This window comes from Chiloscyllium plagiosum, unplaced genomic scaffold, assembly GCF_037043375.1.
Source record: "Chiloscyllium plagiosum isolate Xiang-an unplaced genomic scaffold, Cpla_swu_hap1 HiC_scaffold_50, whole genome shotgun sequence".
NCBI classification, from domain to species: domain Eukaryota; kingdom Metazoa; phylum Chordata; class Chondrichthyes; order Orectolobiformes; family Hemiscylliidae; genus Chiloscyllium; species Chiloscyllium plagiosum.
Genome location: NW_028270188.1, coordinates 37,306,987 through 37,327,647, shown reverse-complemented (window position 1 = coordinate 37,327,647; position 20,661 = coordinate 37,306,987).

The window sequence follows — 20,661 nt, the reverse complement described above, 5'->3', positions numbered from 1 at the left end:
GTGTTCATTAATACATATCTATTCAAGACCGTTCATTGGGCAGACTATGGCTGCAGGATTTAATGACCTAATATTTCAGACTACAGATAATAGTGATTTCAGATAGAAATCATAGCCAAGAAATTAAACGCTTTCATGCTTGATCTTGATGAAACAACACATGCACTCAACATCTGACAGTTGAGGCAAATTCCTTGCATTTGTTTAATAATGAAATATGTTTCGTGCAGTTCAGTAATGTAAGACAGATTTTAATACATCCACAGCAAGCTGAAAGCTGGCACTTGAAATGCAACACAAATTCTGGGTATAGTTTAGATCTTGTGTGGTGGGACGTGCCCCTGCCTCTTATCCAGAATCCTGAATTTGATTCCAATTCCTGAACATTTGTGGTATTCTCTTTAGCTCTAGACTAGGTGGACTGGATTCAAGTCCTGCCTGTAGTGAAGATGTGCCACAGCATGTCAGAACAGGAGCTCTAGACTAGGTGGACTGGATTCAAGTCCTGCCTGTAGTGAAGATGTGCCACAGCATGTCAGAACAGGCTGATGAGCAAGCACAAAGGAAAATAATATTGCAGCTTTAGGGCCAATTGCCGAGTAGTGGTAATATCTCTCTCTCTCTCTCTGGGCACGGTATCTAATTTCAACTCGCACAGAGGTGTTTCATAATATGTCCAAACAACCTGTTGGAGAAGGAAAAGCCGTTAGTATTTAATTACACAATATTGGCTCAGGATGGCTGAAAGCACTGTGATTCGTGTTGATTGGAGTCACATTTCAGAGCTTTAGAGGTTTATGAAATCATAAACGTCACGGATTGGGTGAGTAATCAGGGTTTCCTTTTCAGGGTAGGATCGTCCAAGACTAGAGGGCATTGGTTTAGAGTGAGAGGGGAAGATGTTGAAGGAGCTTGGCGGAGAAATTTTCTTGCAGAGTGTGATGTGCGTGTGGAATGAGCTATCAGAGGAAGTGATGGAGGCTGGTAAAACTATAGAATTTAAAAGGCATCTGAATGCTGTCTGACATGCGAAGCTTTTCCAACAATTTCTGTTTTTTGTTTAAAATAAAAGATGCATTTATTTTAATACAGAAATTCTGCAGACATTAAACGTATTTTTAAAACTTATGCTGGCACATATAAACACACCTGCAAATCAACTGAGAACATTTTATGCTAAGGAAATGATTCTGTCTATGACAGTAGCAACGATGCATCTACATCGAGCAGGGAATGTGTTGAAGTCACAGTTCGGATATTGTGCAAGGAGATCTCATATGATACAGTTTGGGACAGGATGGCATTATTGTGTGATTCATTTCAGAGAAGAAGAAAAGGTAATCTACCCGAGAAGGATCAGCCTATTGCACTCTCTCTCCTTCCCTGTTCCTTATCACAACACTCTGCGTGAGTGAAAAAAAACGCCTCATTCATTTTTACCACTCTTCTTCAGATAATCCCTACACAGATTAAAAAGGCCCTTCCGCCCAACAAACCAAACCAAACAACTGAATAACAATCTTCCCAGACCCCTCCACTAACTAATGCGCCTAACTTAGAAATCCCTTTACACTATGGGCAACTTAACATCGACAATCCACCTAATCTATACTTTTTTGGATTGTGCGAGGAAACCACTGCATCCGTTGCAAACCCATGAAGAAACGGCGAGAAAGTGCAAATTGCAAACTCGCATGAAACGAGAATCGAGCCCAGGTCCCGAGCGCTGTGAGGCAGCACTGCCAAACATTGAGCCACCGTGCCACTCTCATGGAACATACCTGAACAGAATTTCTTTTGAAATTCCTCACTGCCTAAAGCTAAGGGAATTCAGCCAAATGGAACTTTTCCAGGAAGAAATCTCATCGCCAGCAGCTCAGAAGCAGAATCACGAGGTATACTAATATTTGAACAGTTCTTTTAACTTACAATTGCAGAGATTTTGTTTACGTGAGTGTGTGTCTGCGTGTGTGTGCGTGTGTGTGTGTACGCATGTCAGTGTTTTTAAAACGAAAAATATCGATTATATATTTGCAATATCCAAAGACTTTGCCATGCATCGCTCCATCACAGTTTAAGTAACATTGCTCTGGGTGATTAACGGGTTATTTGAACAAATGAAGTAAACCAGCCTTACTTGCTCCTAACACTGACCCTGATCATGTCTGAGAACGATATCATCGTCCATATCACCAAGCTGTTTACATTTAGCATTTGTTGTCAGCAGTGGTGTAGTAGGAATAGCAAAGGAAAAAGTGACACAAAAATCTGGGCAAGTATAGCCCGGTGAGCCTTATGCCAGTGATGTGTAAGTTGTTGGAGGGCATTCTGAGGGGTAGGATTTACGTGCATTTGGGAAGGCTGGGGCTGATCAGCGATAGTCAACATGGCATTCTGCATGGGAAATCATGTCTCATTAATGTGATTGAGTTTTCTGAAGAGGTGACAAAGAAGATTGATGAAGGCAGTTTGGCAGACATAGTCTACATGGACTAAAGCAAGGTGTTCATAACATTCAGATTGGTATACATTTTACTACGGTTAGGTCGCATGGTATACAGAGAAAGCTCGTCAACTGGATTCACAATTGGCTCGAAGGAAGAGAATTATTTTTTTCAGACTGGAGATTTGTGGCCAGCAGTGTGCTGCAAGCGTCAGTACTGAGTTCATTGCATTTCATCATTTATATAATGGATTTGGATATGAATATCGGAGACATTATTAGTAAGTTTTCAGATTCTAGTGGTATTGTCGATTATCTCGAGTACAACCAGACCAAAATTAGATGGTCCAAAGGGGAAAGAGTGTCACATGAAGCTTAATTAAGATACATATGAGGATTTGCCTTTTGGAAAGGCAAATCAGGGCAGGAATTCTGTACTTAATGATAACATCCTGGGGAGTGTTACAGAACAAAGGAATCGAAAGCTGCAGGCGCATAGTTCCTTGAAAGTGGAGCTGCAGGTAGACAGAGTGGTGCAGAACACATTTGGCACATTTTCCTTAATCAGGCAGAGTGTTGAGTATTGGAGTTGGGCTGGCATGTTGCACTTGTGCCGGATGTTGATGAGACCAATTTAAGAATACCGCATTCAACTCGGCTGGCTGCAGAAAAGATTTGCATCGCTGTTCCAACGCTGGAGGTTTTGAGCTTCAGGGAGAGGCTGAATAGATTGATCTGTTTCCCCCTGGAGTGTTAGATGTTAAGGGGTGACATTGTTGACGTTTATAAAATCATCATTGTATGAAAATTCTGAACATACACTGTCTGTTTCCAAGGAACGGCGAGTACAAAACAAAATGGCACAGACTGAAGGCGAGAGGGGAATGATTTAGAAGGGCCCTTAGGGGCAAATGTTTCGCTCAGACTGTGGTATGTGTACGGAAATTGCTGTCAAAGGAAGTGGTGAAGGCGGTTACTGTCGCACATTAAAAACAGTCTGAAAGAAGAAGGTTATTGGCAAAATGCTCGCACCTGGGAGCAAATCAGATTTGGTTACCTGGTAGGACTAGATAGATTGCACTAACGGGACTTCTTCCATGCTGCACGAAGCTCTGACTTTATAAGAGCGGTGAGGAGAAATTCTGAATGAGCTTTTGGGGAGGAAATTCTCTTCACCAGACGTTTGTCATACCTCAATGTTCACAACGATTCAAAGCTAAGTTAGTTAAATATTTGACAAAGAATTGAGTAATGGATAATGGGATAAAGGAAGGGAAGTGGGGCTGAGTCCACAACTTGATCAACAACGAACTTATTACCTGGTGGAGAAGGCCCAAAGTGTCTAATGACCCACTCCTGCTTCTCAGTCCAATGTTTCGGATGTTCCATTCAGCCCCTCAAACCTGATAGACAGGAACTGCCTCACACTGCACATTGCCATAGTAAAATGAAACCACCTCATGCTGGTTTGACAGGAAGATGAGGAAGTCATCCAGCATATTGATGCTATCGGAGAAGAGCAGTAAGAGGGCAATCAGTGCATCCAGCCTATTACTTAGGAAGAGAAGAGTCTAGTATCATGGACAACAGCAGAGCACCCCGAAAATATTTGAAGGTGGCAGCCTGTACGCGAATATTTTACTATTTTACAGGAAATGTAAAGTGTCTTTTCCAGAGACAATGTGACTGGGCAAACTATTCGGTGTGAAGCAAAACACAATTTATTTAAAAACTATAGATAAAATAAAACCGACGAAAGAGGAACTTAGAAGAACAAAACTTTATGGGACAACTTGACAGAATCATAGATCCAGGAACTATTACTAATTAACTGTTCCAGCATAGGAACATCGCAAAATACACACTTCTTGACGAAAAGGAAAATTCAGACACAAATTGTCACGAACACTTCTCCAATCCAGGACGAAAAAAAACAGCATTATCAGAACAATCAGAGAGAGCAGCGCCCAGCAAAGATTCACTGAAGCGACTAATTCTCATGAAGCCCAATGGTTTCTGATATAACTGAGAAACCAAAGCACAGAGATACTACTCTGTGAGAGCTAGCGATTCCCGCTCAGGTTGCATTAAAATAATCCCAATGCCGGCTGGCACAGTGGCTGAGTGGTTATCACTGCTGTGTCATGGTGCCAGAGACCCAGGTTCCATCTCACTCGCTATTGAGCGTCTATGTGGGGTTTCCACATTCTCCTCTTGTCTGTATTCGAAAACTCCGGTTTCCTCCCACAGTGGGCGTTCCTCTCCCAAGATCTGCATCTATCACCAACCGCTTCCCAAGCTGTTTATTTAAATGGTGTTATTTAGCCAGCTTGGCACTTTCCATTCAATCTCCCCTTTAAAAGAAACAAGGGCAAAATAACTCTTAAAACTACAGCATGTTACACTAGTCAGCATTTCGGGCTGTAAAACAGGAACGAAGGATAACCCAATTTGACCCTTCCAAACGGATGAGGAACAAGCCAATTAGTCCTTTGTGTCACTTAAAAAGGAACAGGAGGAGGCCATTCAGGCCTTTAAGTCATTTACACAGGAACAGGAGGAGACCAATTAGTCCCTTGAGTCGCTTCCACGGGAATAGGAGGCCGTTCAGCCCTACAACGCACTTGCGCAGGGACAAGAGGAGGCCATTCAGCCCCTTTAGTAACTTACACAAGGAGGGAAGGGTAATTGATGCTTCAACACGATAACCTAGTGGAGCAAAGGCTTCACAGACAGACTGCTCCACATTTATAGAGGCTGCATTGCTCATGGTTCACATGTAGAATTTTAACTTTGTGTTTTTGTCCTGTGAGGAGGGAAGCCAAATGTTTCGTATGAACTCTTAAGAATGCATCTTCAATCTCCAAGAAGACTGACTAATGTTCTCTGTGGAGGACAGAAACTGGTGGGAATAACTAACATTTTCAGAAGGAATGAATTGTGGATTTTTTGGAGTGTTGTGCACAACATAACGTTCATTGCAAGACCAGATTCCGACTGCCCATTAAGGTGGGGGGAGTTGATTAAGCCATGTAAACTATTAGGGCAGCCATATTAGACCGATAAATGTACTAGTTCAGTTCAAATAATGCTGATCTTGATAATGTTGATATTGTCGAGTGCAGTGTAACCTGTATGTCTGACTCTGTCCAAACATATTATCACCCTGTGATTTATCTGCCCCTGCTTACAAAAAGATTTTTTTTTCCCATGTACTTAGTTAGACATGCCAATAAATCAAATCAATTATGGGTAAAGTATCGAATTTCTCACAATATCAGTATCTCTTTCGGAAATAAGCGATAGCCGCCAATTTCTCAAGCTTCAATGTCATCATCTCTATTCTCTCACAGCCCTCCAGATTAAACACGCAGTTTCTTCCCTCTCATTTCATGATACAAACATATATGTCTGTGGTGAAGAAATCATTCCTTAGAAAGGAGATCAAGTCTGTGGAGAGTGACCTAAATCGTCTCTTGGCCACGCTTCATAAATGCAAGTACGTTCCTTTACCTAGATACTTGAATCGTCTTACAAAGAGGAACCACATACCATTTACTGCCCTCGTTACTTACACAGGGTGTGATAAGAAGTAATCGGCATTGCCTTTGCGTGGGAGCTCACGCCTCACAAACTTGTTAGAGCTCTTTGATGAACTAACCAGCACGTTTGATGAGGACAGTGTAGTTGGCGCAGTCTATATTGATTTCAGTAATGCCTTTGATAAGGTTCCACATGATAGTCTGGTCTCGAAGGCTCGATCGCATGGAATGAAGAATGACCTAGCAAATTGGATGCACAGTATTTTGATGCGAGGAAGCAGAGCGTATCAGTCGGAGGATATTTGTCGGACTGGAGGCCGGTGACCTTTATTATTCTTTCACGAGATGAGGGTAGCACTGCATAGGCAGCATGTATTGCCTATTCTAATTGCCCAGAGGGCGGTTAAGGGTCAATAATATGTGGGTAACGGGGCACATGGAGGTCAGGCCAGTTAAGAAAGGAATTTTCCTTCCGTAAAGGGAGTTTGCTTTCTTTAATTTCACTTCCGAAAAGTGAGCTAGTGGATCGTCTCAGGTGTCCGTCCTGGGCCCATTACGGTTTGTTATCTATTATAAATGATTCGAACAATATTGTAAAAAGCATGATGATTAACTTTGCAGATGTCACTAAAATATGCATTGTTGTGGTCAGTGAGGAAGTTATCACAAAATGCAGCAGGTCATTGATCCTCTGGGGCAGTAGGCCGAGAAATGTCAAATGGAGTTTGACACAGCTAAGTGAGAGGTTTTACATTTTGAAAAGTCAAATTAATGTAGCAGTTTCATGGTGAATGGTAGGGCCTTAAGGGTTGTAGTGGACAGCGAGACCATAATGTTCAGTTTCAAGATTCTCCGACAGTTAGACAGGGAGACATGGCTTTTGGCACTCTGGTCTGCGTCAGTCTGGCACTGAGTGTAGAAGTTGAGATGCAGGATTTTTGCAGTGCAGCATTTGGCGTGTGATGTTAAGTTTTGTCACCTCGTTATAGGAAGGATGTTCTTGAACAAGAAAGAGTGCAGAAGAAATTTACAAGAATGTTGCCATGAACCAATGCTCTGAGTTACAAGGAGGAGTTGGACAAGATGGAATTTTTTCTTTAATCAGATGACACTGAGGGGTGGGGCATCTTATTGACATATGCAAGATCATAAGGGGCATGGATAGGGTAAAATCTGCCAGTCTTGCCTCTAGGGTCTGAGAATTGAGGACGAGACGGCATCAGTTTAGTGTTAGATGGTGAAGAATAAAAGGGAAACTAAGGAGTCCACTTTTCTACACAGAGGCTCGTACATATATAGAAAGAGTTACCAGCGGATGTGGCTTTAGTGGGTACACTAACGACATTTAAAAGGCATTTGGACAAATGTATGGATACGAATGGACCTGTAGGCTATGGACCAACTGCAGGGAAATGGGATTTGTGTGGATGGGCATTTATCATGCGCAGGTCGAACGTCTCTGTTAATTAAACCAAACACACAGAAAAGGCTCACCTCACGTCCTATTCTGTTAAAATATGAGTGACAGAGAACTCCTACGTCGACTATGTAAAGAAAAATAACAGTTTAATTTCTTCGCTTTAATAGTGAACACTAAACAGCAACTATTCACAAATACAACATCCGCCTTTCCCAACTACTTACTATCTGACCCCCAACTCTGAAAATATGCTGTACGTATAAGCCATTTATGAAACATTAACACAATCTCAACATCATACACTCTTTGCTTCCTCTGCTTTATTTGCTCTTCCAGCTGCTGATCTCCCTGTGTCATTTTTTTTTCATTGTTTAACTGCAATAGTCCACAAAAAAGCGTTGAGTTCAATCAGAACTGGGAACTACCAGATTCAGCGTTCTTCACTTGCTCTGACTGGTATCGATGATCTCTTTATTGAACATCACATCCACTTCCTTCTGGACTTGTGAGGCTTTGAGAGCATTACGCCTGTAAGGATGTTGTTTTATCATAACAGAATTCCCTACTTACACACCATGGACAATAGTTTTAGACTTCCCATTTTGTTTCTGCACATGTCCTCAATCCGTTGCCCCTGCACAGTTAGCTCATTATCTTATATCACTCCTCAAGGACTTCCTTGGTATTAAAGGTTTTTTGAGGCACATCAAACTCCAAAACATCTGGATTTAATTCCTCATTATTGAGGTCGGAAACAAATACCTGTTTCTCCAGTTCCCTCCTCTGGTAAGATTTCATCATATTCACATGACATACCCAATCCCATTTTTGTAAAAAGTCCAGAATCTTTACCAGATAGTTTACCTGACTCAACTTTTTCTCCATTTCAAAGGGTCCATTAAAACCGGTTTAAAATAGATTTTGAAACACTGGTAAAAATACTAATACGTCATCCCCACGAGAACGTTTCCAAATTTCGTAGTTTTCTTCTGCCAACTGCTTCATTCTGTACTCTGCCCTCCTGAAGTGTTGTTTATCTGCTCACATACCCTATTTAATCTCTTCCTCACGTCAGATACATTATTCAATTGTGAGATCTCCGACTTCGATCCTGATAATTTCTATTTAATAAATTTCAAAGGACCTTTCACTTGCACTAACCTGAATAGACTCTTTCGCGGAATCTCTAATGGTAAACAATTTAATGGGATACCTTTATCCCAATCATTCCGTCAATCTTGACAATACGCTATTAAAGTGGTCTTCAGTGTCTGATGCCCAGTTTCCAAGTCTCCCTGGGATTCAGTGTGCTACACACTTGCTTTGAAGTCCTGTACGACGAATCTATTCAAGATTTCCTTGAACAGCTGAGTGGTAAAATTAGAACCTTGGTCTGATTGAATCTCTCTTGGTAGCTCATACCGAATAACGACTGTTACCAACTCCTCCAGCACCCTTTTTTTGCCTTAGCACTCCGTAATGGAATTGCATCTGGATATCTGTAGACACATCCATTGTGGTTAGCAAATGTTCATTTCAACTCCTATTTTAGAAAGGGGATCGACACAATTAACCAAAAAACTGCGTGAAAGGTCCGTCGAATGCAGGAATTTCCAATACAAGTGTTGGTTTTATTACTGCCTGTGGCTTACGTACCATTTGGCATGTATGACACGTTCAGCAAAAATTAACTACGTCGTTGTGCATTCCCAAACACGAAAATTTATTTTGTACATTAGCCTGAGTCTTCGATACACCTACCTGACCCCCAGTAGGTCGTTCATGTGCTTCTCGTAACACATTCTGTCTGTGTGCTATCCGCAACACAATCTGGTGCACTTCGGCCCATTTTCCTTCTACACTAACCTGCCGTTATCTCCATTTACATTTAGGATTCTATCTTTAAGTTAAAAACTCTTCACCATATATTCTGATTACTTTTATGACTATGGATGAATTTACATAGATTCTGTTCTAAGACCATTGGCGTTACAGGACCAAACACCCTTGATTGACCCTTCGCCTGCTCAGGCGTTTCCTCCACCATTATATCAGACAAAGTGTCAGCTAACTGAAATATTTTCCAGTTTCTTGTCCTCTCTGTAACTTATGCTTGTGGGATCTTGTTACTTCATAGTTTCGAACAAAATCGAGGGCTTTACGTTTTACTCCTTAGTTTCTTGGTCTTCCTTTGATATTTCCATTAAAAGGGGTATCATTACCACCTTGGATCATGCCAAATCGTTTCCAAGAGAAAACTGTATTACTGGAACTGACACTGTCGCACACTCTCACTGTTATTTCCCCAATCTTTATATGGATCTCCAATCTGATATTGCACCAGGGAATGCTGAATTTCTGTCCCAATTGCCGAGAGTATCACACTCTCAGATAATAGGTCAGAAAGAGTGCAAATAATTTCATCTTCTTACCATTGGATGCTGAGATCAAGTCAAAAATAAGATCGGCAAGTATGGGGCTGGAAAAAACGCAGCAGGCCAGGCAGCATTCAAAAAGCAGGAGGGTGGATGCTTCGCCATAAGCCCTTCATCAGGAAAGTGTGGGGTGTAGGAGGGTAAAGCGAGCTGACAGAAAATTAGGAGGGTGGGGATGGAGCTGGGGAGAACGTCCTTTCAAAGCGATAGTTAGATGCAGGTGAGGGAGTGATGGTGATAGGTCAGAGGGAAGGTGAAGCAAGTTGGTGTCAGCGCAGCAGAGACTCTCAAACTACACGACATCCACATCCTCGACTTCACCCGTTTCCAAATCTCCACTACCCAAGCTCGTCCCAGATCTAACCCTCCATCTTTGCACCTCCATCCTGAACGCTCCTAACTGTCCATCTTCCTTCCCATCTGTCCACTCCATACTCTCCTCCATCATTATCAGTCTCACGTTAATCATCCTATCACCTTCCCAGTGAACTTCCCACCAGCCCCACCGCTGCAGCACTATTTATCTTCCAGCCCCTTTCCCCAACCATACTCCTGATGAAGGATTTATGAATGATATGTCGGTTGTTCTGCTCCTCGGAAGCTGTCTGATCTTTTGTGCTTTTCCAGCACCACACTTTGTGACTATGAGAGAATGAGCAGATCCAGTACCTCGCAAAATTATAACTTGTTGTCCTTCTCACCGTGTCCTTTGTGTGTCGATTATATCAACATCGGCGAATTATTTATCGAGATCAACTCTATACACAGCTCCAGTCTAGGCTGTGCACGTTCCTCGAATTTTCTTGGTTTTTCCTTTATTGCTTCCATTAATGCCATTGGCTGAGCCTCTTTTATCACATCTTTTCCTAAAGTGCCTTTCTTTAACGAACAGCACTGCGAGTTTACATATCCTACTTTGTGGTAGTGAAAAAAAGAAACTTTTTCCCAGTTCCCGTGTTAAACCACCATCAATATAATTTTATGTGTTCCACTCCACTATAGTCAAAACATCTGAGGCCTTTCACCTCCTTTCAACCACCTTGGCTTTCTTTTTAAACCTATTGTAAACGATTAACAGTGTGCTCTACTCTTTGATTTCTACACAAAGATCTCCCCTTCTCCCAGTTTCTATCCCTCACAGGATGAAAATCCTGCCAGAAGCTAAATTGCATCTCATAGACAAATGCATATTTACCTACCATCTCTGCCACTCTTCTCACTTCCTGAACTTTCTGTTCATTCATGTGAATTCCGATCATCTCTGTAAGGGAAGTTGTAAATTCCTCCAGCAGAATAATCTTTTTAGAGCCTCGTGTGTCTGTCTGTTTTAGGTTCAACGCCCATCTATCAAAATTATTATGTCCAACACTTTCAAACTCAATGTAAGTCTGACCTGGTTTCGACTTTAAGCTTCTGAACCGCTGTCTGGTGCTAATTCATAAGCAACATTATCTGATATCTGCATAATCTTTTGCCCCTCATCTGTCAGTGCTTCAAATATCTTACTTGCTCTGCCTAACAGCTTAAGGGATTCTGGGTAATCCAAGATGGAGGATGGAAAACATTTCTGGCTGTAAGAGCTGCTCCTTTCTTGAGGTATTTTATGTGTTGAAGGTGACTTCCTCGAATTCCAGCAGCAGCAATTACTGTTTCATATGCTGTTGCATTATTTTGGAACTTTGGAAAAAAAAGTCAAAACAACAGCAGTTTTAAACGGGGGAGAAAAGCAGACAAAGGAAGCACATGGTGAGGATATTGCAAGAGAGAGAGAAAGAGAGAGAGAACCTGTACAGTTACTGCCTTTGCTGTTTGAATTAGTGTGTAGCAATAGTGAGTATAGTGAATTCTTTCTTGATTTTTTAAATGGGGATAATTCTTGTGATTAAACCTAAAATATAATCCATTGCTATTAATTTAACCTGGGACAGTGTGTGTAGAGGAATAAGGCGGTGTTGTTTTCTGGGTCTGCAAAGGAGCAAAATAGCCTTTGCAGTGATATGTACTTCTTGTCAGATGTGTGAGTTTAAAGGGAGTTTAAAGATAGTTTAAGGGCTAATGCGGATTATATCTGCCATTAATGCTGTTGGATGCGAATTTTATCAGATCGTGTGGATCGGGTGGAGAGACAGATGGACGCAATGAGGAATTTGCAACAGAAAGAGTATGGGATGGATAGCAGTTATAGGTAGGGGGAAGTTTCAGATAAAGTAACATAGATGGGTTACCTCCAGGAAGGGTGAGAGAGGTTGGCATCTAGGGCAGGAATATTTTGTGGATATACCAATTTCAAACAGATATCCTGTTTTGGAAAATGTAGGGGGTGAGGGATTCTCAAGGAAACGTAGCACGAACAGCCAGGTTTCCGGTATTGAGACTGGCTCTAAGGCAACGAGGGGTATGTCGACTTCCAAGAGATCACTTGTGTTAGGGGTTATGTAGTCAGGGATACAGACAGACGTTTATGTGGCAAGCAGAGAAAAAGCAAAATGGTGTGTTGTTTCCCTGGTGCCAGGATCAAGGATGTCTCAGAAAGGGTGCAGAATGTTCTCACGGGGGAGAGGGGCCAGCAGGAGGTCATTGTCCACATTGAAACCAACGACATTGTAAGGGAAAGAGTTGAGACTCTGAAGGGAGATTACAGAGATTTCGGCAGAAATTTATAAAGGAGGTCCTGAAGGGCAGTAATATCTGGATTACTCTCAGTGCTACGAGCTAGTGAGGGCAGAAATAGGAGGATAGAGCACATGAATGCATGGCAGAGGAGCTGGTGTATGGCAAAATGATTCACATTTTTGGATCATTGGAAACTCTTTTGGGGTAGAAGTGACCTGTACAAGAAGGACGGATTGCACGTAAATTGGAAGGGGACTAATATACTGGCAGGGAAATTTGCTAGAACTGCTTGGGAGGATTTAAACTAGTAAGGCGGGGCGGAGGGTGGAACCCAGGAGATAGTGTTGGAAAGAGATCGATCTGAGACGGGTACAGCTGAGATCAGAAGTGAGTCAAACAGTCAGCGCAGGCAAGGACAAGGTACGACTAATACATCAAAATGCATTTATTTAAATGCAAGGGGCCTAACAGGGAAGGCAGGTGAACTCAGGGCATGGTTTGGAAGATGGGACTGGGATATCCTAGCAATTGCGAAAACATGGCTCAGGTACGGGCAGGACTGGCAGCTTAATGTTCCAGGATACAAATACTACAGGAAGGATAGAAAGGGAGGCAAGAGAAGGGTGGGTGGGGGTGGAAGGTTGGGAGTGGCATTTTTGATAATGGTTAGCATTACAACTGTGCCGAGAGAGTATATTTCTGGAAATACATCCAGGGAAGTTATTTGGGTGGAAATCAGAAGTACGAAAGGGATGAGCGCCTTCTTGGGATTGTAATATAGACCCTGAATAGTCAGATGGAAATTGAGAAACAAACTTGTAAGAAGATCTCAGATATCTGTAAGAATAATAGTGTAGTTATGGTAGGGAATTTAACTTTCCAAACATCGACTCGGACTGACATAATGTTAAAGGATTAGATGGAGAGGAATTTCTTAGGTGTGGACAAGACAATTTTCTGATTCAGTATGTGAATGTACCTATTAGCGAACGTGCAAAACTTGACGTACTCATGGGAAATAAGGCAGGGCAAGAGACTGACGTAACAGTGGGGGCGCACTTTGGGGGCCACGACCATAATTCTATTCGTTTTAAAATAGTGATGGAAAAGGATAGACCAGATCGAAAAGTTGAAGTTCTAAATTAAAGAAAGGACAATTTTGACGGTATTAGGCAAGAACTTTCGAAAACTGATTGGAGGCAGATGTTCGCAGGTAAAGGGACGGCTGGAAAATAGGAAGCCTTCAGAAATGTGATAGCGAGAATCCAGAGAAAGTATATTCCTGTCAGGATGAGAGGGAAGGCCGATAGGTATAGGGAATGCTGGATGATGAAATAAATTGAGGGTTTGGTTAAGAAAAAGAAGGAAGCATATGTCAGGTATAGACAGGATAGATCGAATGAATCCTTAGAAGAGTATAAAAGCAGTAACAGTATACTTAAGAGGAAATCAGGAGGGGAAAACGGGGACATGAGATAACTTTGGCAAATAGAATTAAGGATAATCCAAAGGGTGTTTACAAATATATTAAGGACAAAAGGGTAACTAAAGAGTGCCCCTCAAAGTTTAGCAAGGCGGCCTTTGTGTGGAGCCAAATAAAATGGGGGAGGTACTAAATGAATATTTGGTATCAGTATTTACTGTGGAAAATGATATGGACGATATAGACTCCAGGGATATAGATGGTGACATCTTGCAAAATAGCCAGATTAGAGAGCGGGAAGTGCTGGATATCTTGAAACGGTTAAAAGTGGATAAATCCCCAGGACCTGATCAGGTGTAGCCGAGAACTCTGTGGGAAGCCAGAGAAGTGATTGCTGGGCCTCCTGCTGAGATATTTGTATCATCGATAGTCACAGGTGAGGTGCTGGAAGACAGGAGGTTGGCAAACGTGGTGCCACTGTTTAAGAAGAGCGGTAATGACAAGCCGGGGAACTATAGACCGGTGAGCCTGACCTCGATGGTGGGCAGGTTGTTTTGAAGGGAATCCTGAGGGACAGGATGGACATATATTTGGAAAGGCAAGGGCTGATTCGGGATAGTCAACATGGCTTTGTGCGTGGGAAATCATGTCCCACATACTTGATTGAGTTTTTTGAAGAAGTAACAAAGAAGATTGATGAGGGCAGAGCAGTAGATGTGATCTATATGGACTTCAGTAAGGCGTTTGACAAGGTTCCACATGGGACACTGATTAGCAAGGTTAATTCTCATGGAATACAGGGAGAAATAGCCATTTGGATACAGAACTGGCTCAAAGGTAGAAGACAGAGGGTGGTGGTGGAGGGTTGTTTTTCAGACTGGAGTCCGGTGACCACTGGAGTGCCACAAGGATCTGTGCTGGGCCCTCTACTTTTTGTCATTTACATAAATGATTTGGATGCGAGCATAAGAGCTCCAGTTAGTAAGTTTGCAGATGACACCAAAATTGGAGATATGGTAGACAGCAAAGAGGGTTGCCTCAGATTGCAACAGGATCTGGACCAAATAGGCCAATGGGTTGAGAAGTGGCAGATAGATTTTAATTCAGATAAATGCGAAGTGCTGCTCTGTGGGAAAGCAAACCTTATCAGGACTTATACACTTAGTGATAAGGTCCTAAGGAGTGTTGCTGAACAAAGAGACCTTGGAGTTCAGGTTCATAGTTCCTTGAAAGTGGAGTCGCAGGATAGGATAGGATAGTGAAGAAGGCGTTTTGTATACATTCCTTTATTGGTCAGAGTATTGAGTACAGGAGTCGGGAGGTCATTTTGCGGCTTTACAGGACATTGGTTAGGCCACTGTTGGAATATTGCGTGCAATTATAATCTCCTTCCTATCGGAAAGATGTTGTGAAACTTGTCCGGGTTCAGAAAAGATTTAAAAGTATGTTTCCAGGGTTGGAGGATCTGGTTTACAGGGAACAGGCTGGGGCTGCTTTCCCTGGAGCGTCGGAGGCTGAGTGATGAGCTTATAGAGGTTTATAAAATTATGAGGGACATGGGTAGGATAAATGGACAAAGTCTTTTCCATGGGGTCGGTGAGTCCAGAACTAGAGGCCATAGGTTTAGGGTGAGAGGGCAAATATATAAAAGAGACATAAGGGGCAACTTTTTCATGCAGAGGGTGGTACGTGTATGGAATGAGGTGTCAGAGGAAGTGGTGGTGGCTAGTACAATTACAACATTTAAGCGGCATCTGGATGGGTATATGAATAGGAAGGGTTTGGAGGGATATGGGCTGTGTGGTGGCAGGTGGGACTAGATTGTGTTGGGATATCTGGTCGACATGGACGGGTTGGACTGAACGGTCTGTTTCCATGCTGTGCATCTCTATGACTCTAGCTTCAACTAACATTAACCGTAAATTCTTTGAGCAATCCATTAGCTTAGCCAATTTTTCAAAAGAAATAAAGAAGGCTTCGTCAACTTTCTCATCATACTGTGGTAATTTTATAACATATTCGTGTACATTACTAATTTCTCTCTTCATCTCCAATCATATCACTTGACTTTCAGGACGAATTTGCAAATTCCGAAGCTCAAAATCTCTGTCTTTTATCTTTCTACTCCGTGTTCCTCTCTGTCTTTTTTCTCTCCATTTGTGTTCAGCGAAGAACGTTCTCTCTCTTTCTTTTTACCTCTCCGTCTCTTTCTTCGTCATTTAACTCCGTTTACTTAAATTGCCATTAAACTTTTCCTAACCCTACTGCACTTGCCTATTTCTGTGATACACCGAAGTGCTTGACCGCTCCATTTCAATTTCAGCTTCACATTTTTTTCCATGGCTTAACAGAATTCTAACCTATTTGCTCATTCTAAATGTATACCCTTCCTCAGTCTTTCTCAACTTTCTTGGCATATTTGGGAATCGTCTTCAAGTCTCAGAAACTCTTTAGCAAATTTAAGATCCATTTTCTCACGACTCAATTAATCATCCACAAGTAACCAAAATTAAGCAAATTTTCTGACCTACGTTTTATTTAAAGAACGAGGATAATAAATACCAAGAGTTGGAATCTGCCGCTTTTGTACCATAATTCTGTTCACGTCTGTGCAAATCCCAAACAAGTCTCCAAACTGTTATGACGTCGACGTCAAACTCATTTGTTAATTAAAATCAAGACCACAGAAGCTCACTGCCTTGTATTTCGGTAAAAATGAGCGACAGAGAATGCCCATTCTCCACCATTCAAAACAAATATTCACAGGCAGCAGACCCCCTTTTCTGAACTGCTTAGTGTCTGACTCTAACACTATAAAAATATGCTGTTCCAATAACACACTTATCAAACATTACATGAATTTAATCGCAATATCACACAGTCTCTGTCTTTCCCTCTGTCTTCAACATTTCAGCTGCAGATCTTGCTGGTTAATCGAATTTCTTCTCTTACTTCTAATAGGGTTTACATGAAGTAGTATCCTTGTTAGAGTTTTTTTCTCATTTGTTTGACACCAAGATGTTAGATGGTGAATTAGCTCTCTGGCTATACAACAGTTGTTCTCCATCGAATTTTCAAAGGCCACGTTTATATACTCCCCAAGGCACATTACGTTATGATCAGGTGTTGAAACAATAAAGTTCAGCTTCCATTGGTTTCTGGCAACCTTGGCATTATTAAAATTTATTGGTTAAATTCTAATTGTTGTCAAAACAGCAATCAAACGTAGGTATCCATTTTCCAGCTAATTGTTACATTTGGAACGCCCTGACCTTAAGCTGGTCAGTTGTGGCTGCATGATAAATTCAGCAAAACACGTTCTATCTTAACGTGACCAGACATGCTTTCGGCTTCATAGAAAGTCGGTATGGACCTGTTTGCGTGCTGTAAGATTATGTGACTCTCAGAAACCTGGATGTATTTTGTTTGGTGACTCATGTTCAAGGACATGCAGGTCCTTTCGGACAACCCCATTTCCCAATGTCGCACTCATTAATCAATACGAAACGAGATCTATGTTATTTGTTACATACATCAAAATCATTTGTCTAACTTGCAAATTGCTGCGTTCCACATACTGATCCATGTGGTACGCCATGAATACCGGCCTTCAGACTAGAAATGGAGGCACTTCCTGTATTGGCTCGGCTAACATCTTCACAATCCATGTAGTGTATCCCCCCTTTACCCATATATTGTCGCTCACCTGTCAACAAACACGTCGAAAATATTCTGCTAATACAAATACACGGCTACCAGTAGGTTCTCATTTGTGGACGCCTCACCTGACATTAACTCGATATGTTTCTCAAAGATGATTTCCCTTTCCTGAAGCTACACTGAATCTGTCAAGTCACATCATGATTCCCAACGTATCTATTTATCACGTTCCTTCTCACAGATTCCAAATACTTTCCTCAACACTGACATCAATTTGTCCAATATTTAGACGTGATTTGTTTACCCTCTCCGTCCCATTTTCAATATTTCCGGTTGTTAAAGTTACTTTGCGGTTGACAGGAAACAGACTTTTCAGTCAAATAAGTTTTTAAGGATATTCAATCATTATTTCTTGTGGTTACGATATTGAAAGGAATGAGTAGGAATGGTTTGGAGAGATATGGGCCAAGCATCGGCAGGTGTGACTAGGTTACGTAGGATTATGGTAATCATAGAGTGGTTACATTGTAGGGTCTATTTCAATGCTGATTGACTCTGCATCTGTTTCCCTAGCTTATTGCCACCTGCGTGAATACTCTGGAATGTGTCTCATCTGATGCAGTAACTTACCAACCTTTGGTTCAAACAGGCTTTACAGTCACTTCTATTCATTATTTCTAATACGCTATAGATTCTCAATGCCAGCAATAACTCTGACCAGTAATATTTCTGGACGATTTTTTGCATCTTCCTATGTGAACACAGAACTAATATATTGCCCTCATCGGGGGCAAATATGGCTTCCGTCACTGGGTCAAAACCTCGGTACACTGCAGTTTGGAGAAGATGGACATGGGAACGATTGCTGCTCAGAAAGATCTGTCATCAAAATTGTTCAATGAAACTGTCACTTCACGGTCACTCATAGCACAATGCTATGCCTAGTGTGAGGGTAGAAGTTATGCTGGAATAGATTACATAAATCTGTGACGACTGTATTTTAGAATCAAACTGAGTTTATATTTTACACCTGCCATAGGTCCAGGGAGAGACAGGAATAAGTTTGTGATCAAATTAATTTTAACAGGAAGATAGGACAGAAGAAAACTGCAACTGCAAAGACGTGGATGATAGTTTATTCAGAAAATGCACGAAGGCAAAAGTGAAGACTGGGAATATTGTGGAGATGGTAGTGGACAGGTTTGCTGATTAGGAATTACTGAGATAAAAATCAACTCAGGACAAATGGGGCAGTCCTGGTTATGAACATTTTTGTTCCTCCTCTGATTTTTTTTAAGTGAAGTGTATGAAAAACATGGAATCGGAATGGAATTTACGATTGAAAGTGAACACAACAGTTTATAACTTTGCCAAATATAGACAACAGAAATAGCGATTGCATTCACGAAGATTTCCAGAATTAATAACCGGCAGAGTTCGACTCACCAGGAACCCCAACAATAGCGAGAATGGGATAGTAATCTGCTTGAATAATCATCAGTACACATTCTGCCCGCAAAGTTAACCATATCCAATCCTGAGAAAGCCAGTAAAGTCCATATGACAAACTCTTCTCCATTGTTAGAATATTCCAGTCTAATATACTCAGATTCGGATCCATTGTTGGAACATTGCAGTTTAATGTTCTCAGATTATGATTTCTCCCCGTGTCTGGAGCTGGTGCCCTCAATCTTCTTGAGGATGCTGCTGCCGCTGATACTGTGGGTTTACACATCGAAATAAGGCGCTTATTAACAGAAAAGGGAAACCCTCCAGTGACACAGTTCTGATCCATGGAGACTGGCATCAATCACAGACACTGAACAAACAGCTCAGTTAACCTATTTTACTACAACAGTTTTAATGTACCATCACTAACTGATTTGGGTGGGACGTTGACATCGCCTGCTCTAGATCTCCAATTACTCAATCAGTGTTAGAGGGTAAGGAGTATGATTACACTTTCTCTTCACAGGCTTGATGACTTTGCTGTGTTAAGGACATGCAATGCTCTATGTAACCATCTTCGTAAGAGCAAATTGAGCGGTTACTATACTGAAGTGTCCTCCACCTCAACAAGTATCAATCAAAAACCGTCTCGGGGCACAACTTCCCTGAACACATTTCTCTACATATTTCTCTTGTTCTTCTAATAAGGTGACATTATATTTTTAGCAAAATGCATATCAATAACTTGTTTGTAAAGATGAAAACATCTCACTGCAGAGTTTATACGCCTTTTTCAGATGTTTTAGCCTTAGTCCAAAAGTGCATGTTATGTCTACTTTTGCTTTGATTATTGGGTTTAAAGGGGCAGAGACAGCATGTACGTGTCATTGGTACAGAAAACAAACGAATAGGAAACAGTGGCTGTGGCCACTGGAGAGGAGTAAGGTGATATCCACACAGTCACCAATATTGTCTTGAAATAACAAAATAAAATGCAGAGAACGATACACAATACATTTGGAAGAAGGAATGGTGAGTGATAACGTAAACAAAACAGGATAATATGAAATGCAGGAAAGTTATTGTATATACACTGCTTATTCAGTGTGTGCGCAGACTGGTTAGATTGTTGATATGTGCACAACATATTCAGAATTAACAACGGAGACACAGTTAACGGAATATGATGCATACGTTGCGTAAAAATTATAAAACATTAAACATTATTTCGACTTCATCCGAGGTGTCATGTTCCCATTCTCTCAAGGATCCCTTTCTTTCTGAGACTCCCTGCTCCTGGTACCTAGGAGTTCGATGTGACCATTTCAGAGAGATGGCTAGAGGACGGACAGCAATGGTTGTTGCAGATTCCGGGAGTTAGATGAGAAAAAATGTTAAAAGAAACGGGTATGTCACATTGTTAATCAAGTGTAGTATTACAGCAGCTGGGATAACGTTTGAGGATTGCGGTAGTTTGGGCCGAAGTTAAAAACAGGAAAGGAAAGTTCATCCTGTTGGGAGTATTCTATCCACCGACAAATCGTTCCAGGGATGCAATGGAACAGATAGCAAAAAATGAGTCCTGATACGATCGGGAGTAAAACTGTAGTTCCTATGGGGGACATTAAATTTCCCAGAATTGACTGGGAATACTTCAATTCAAGTAGTTTAGGTGG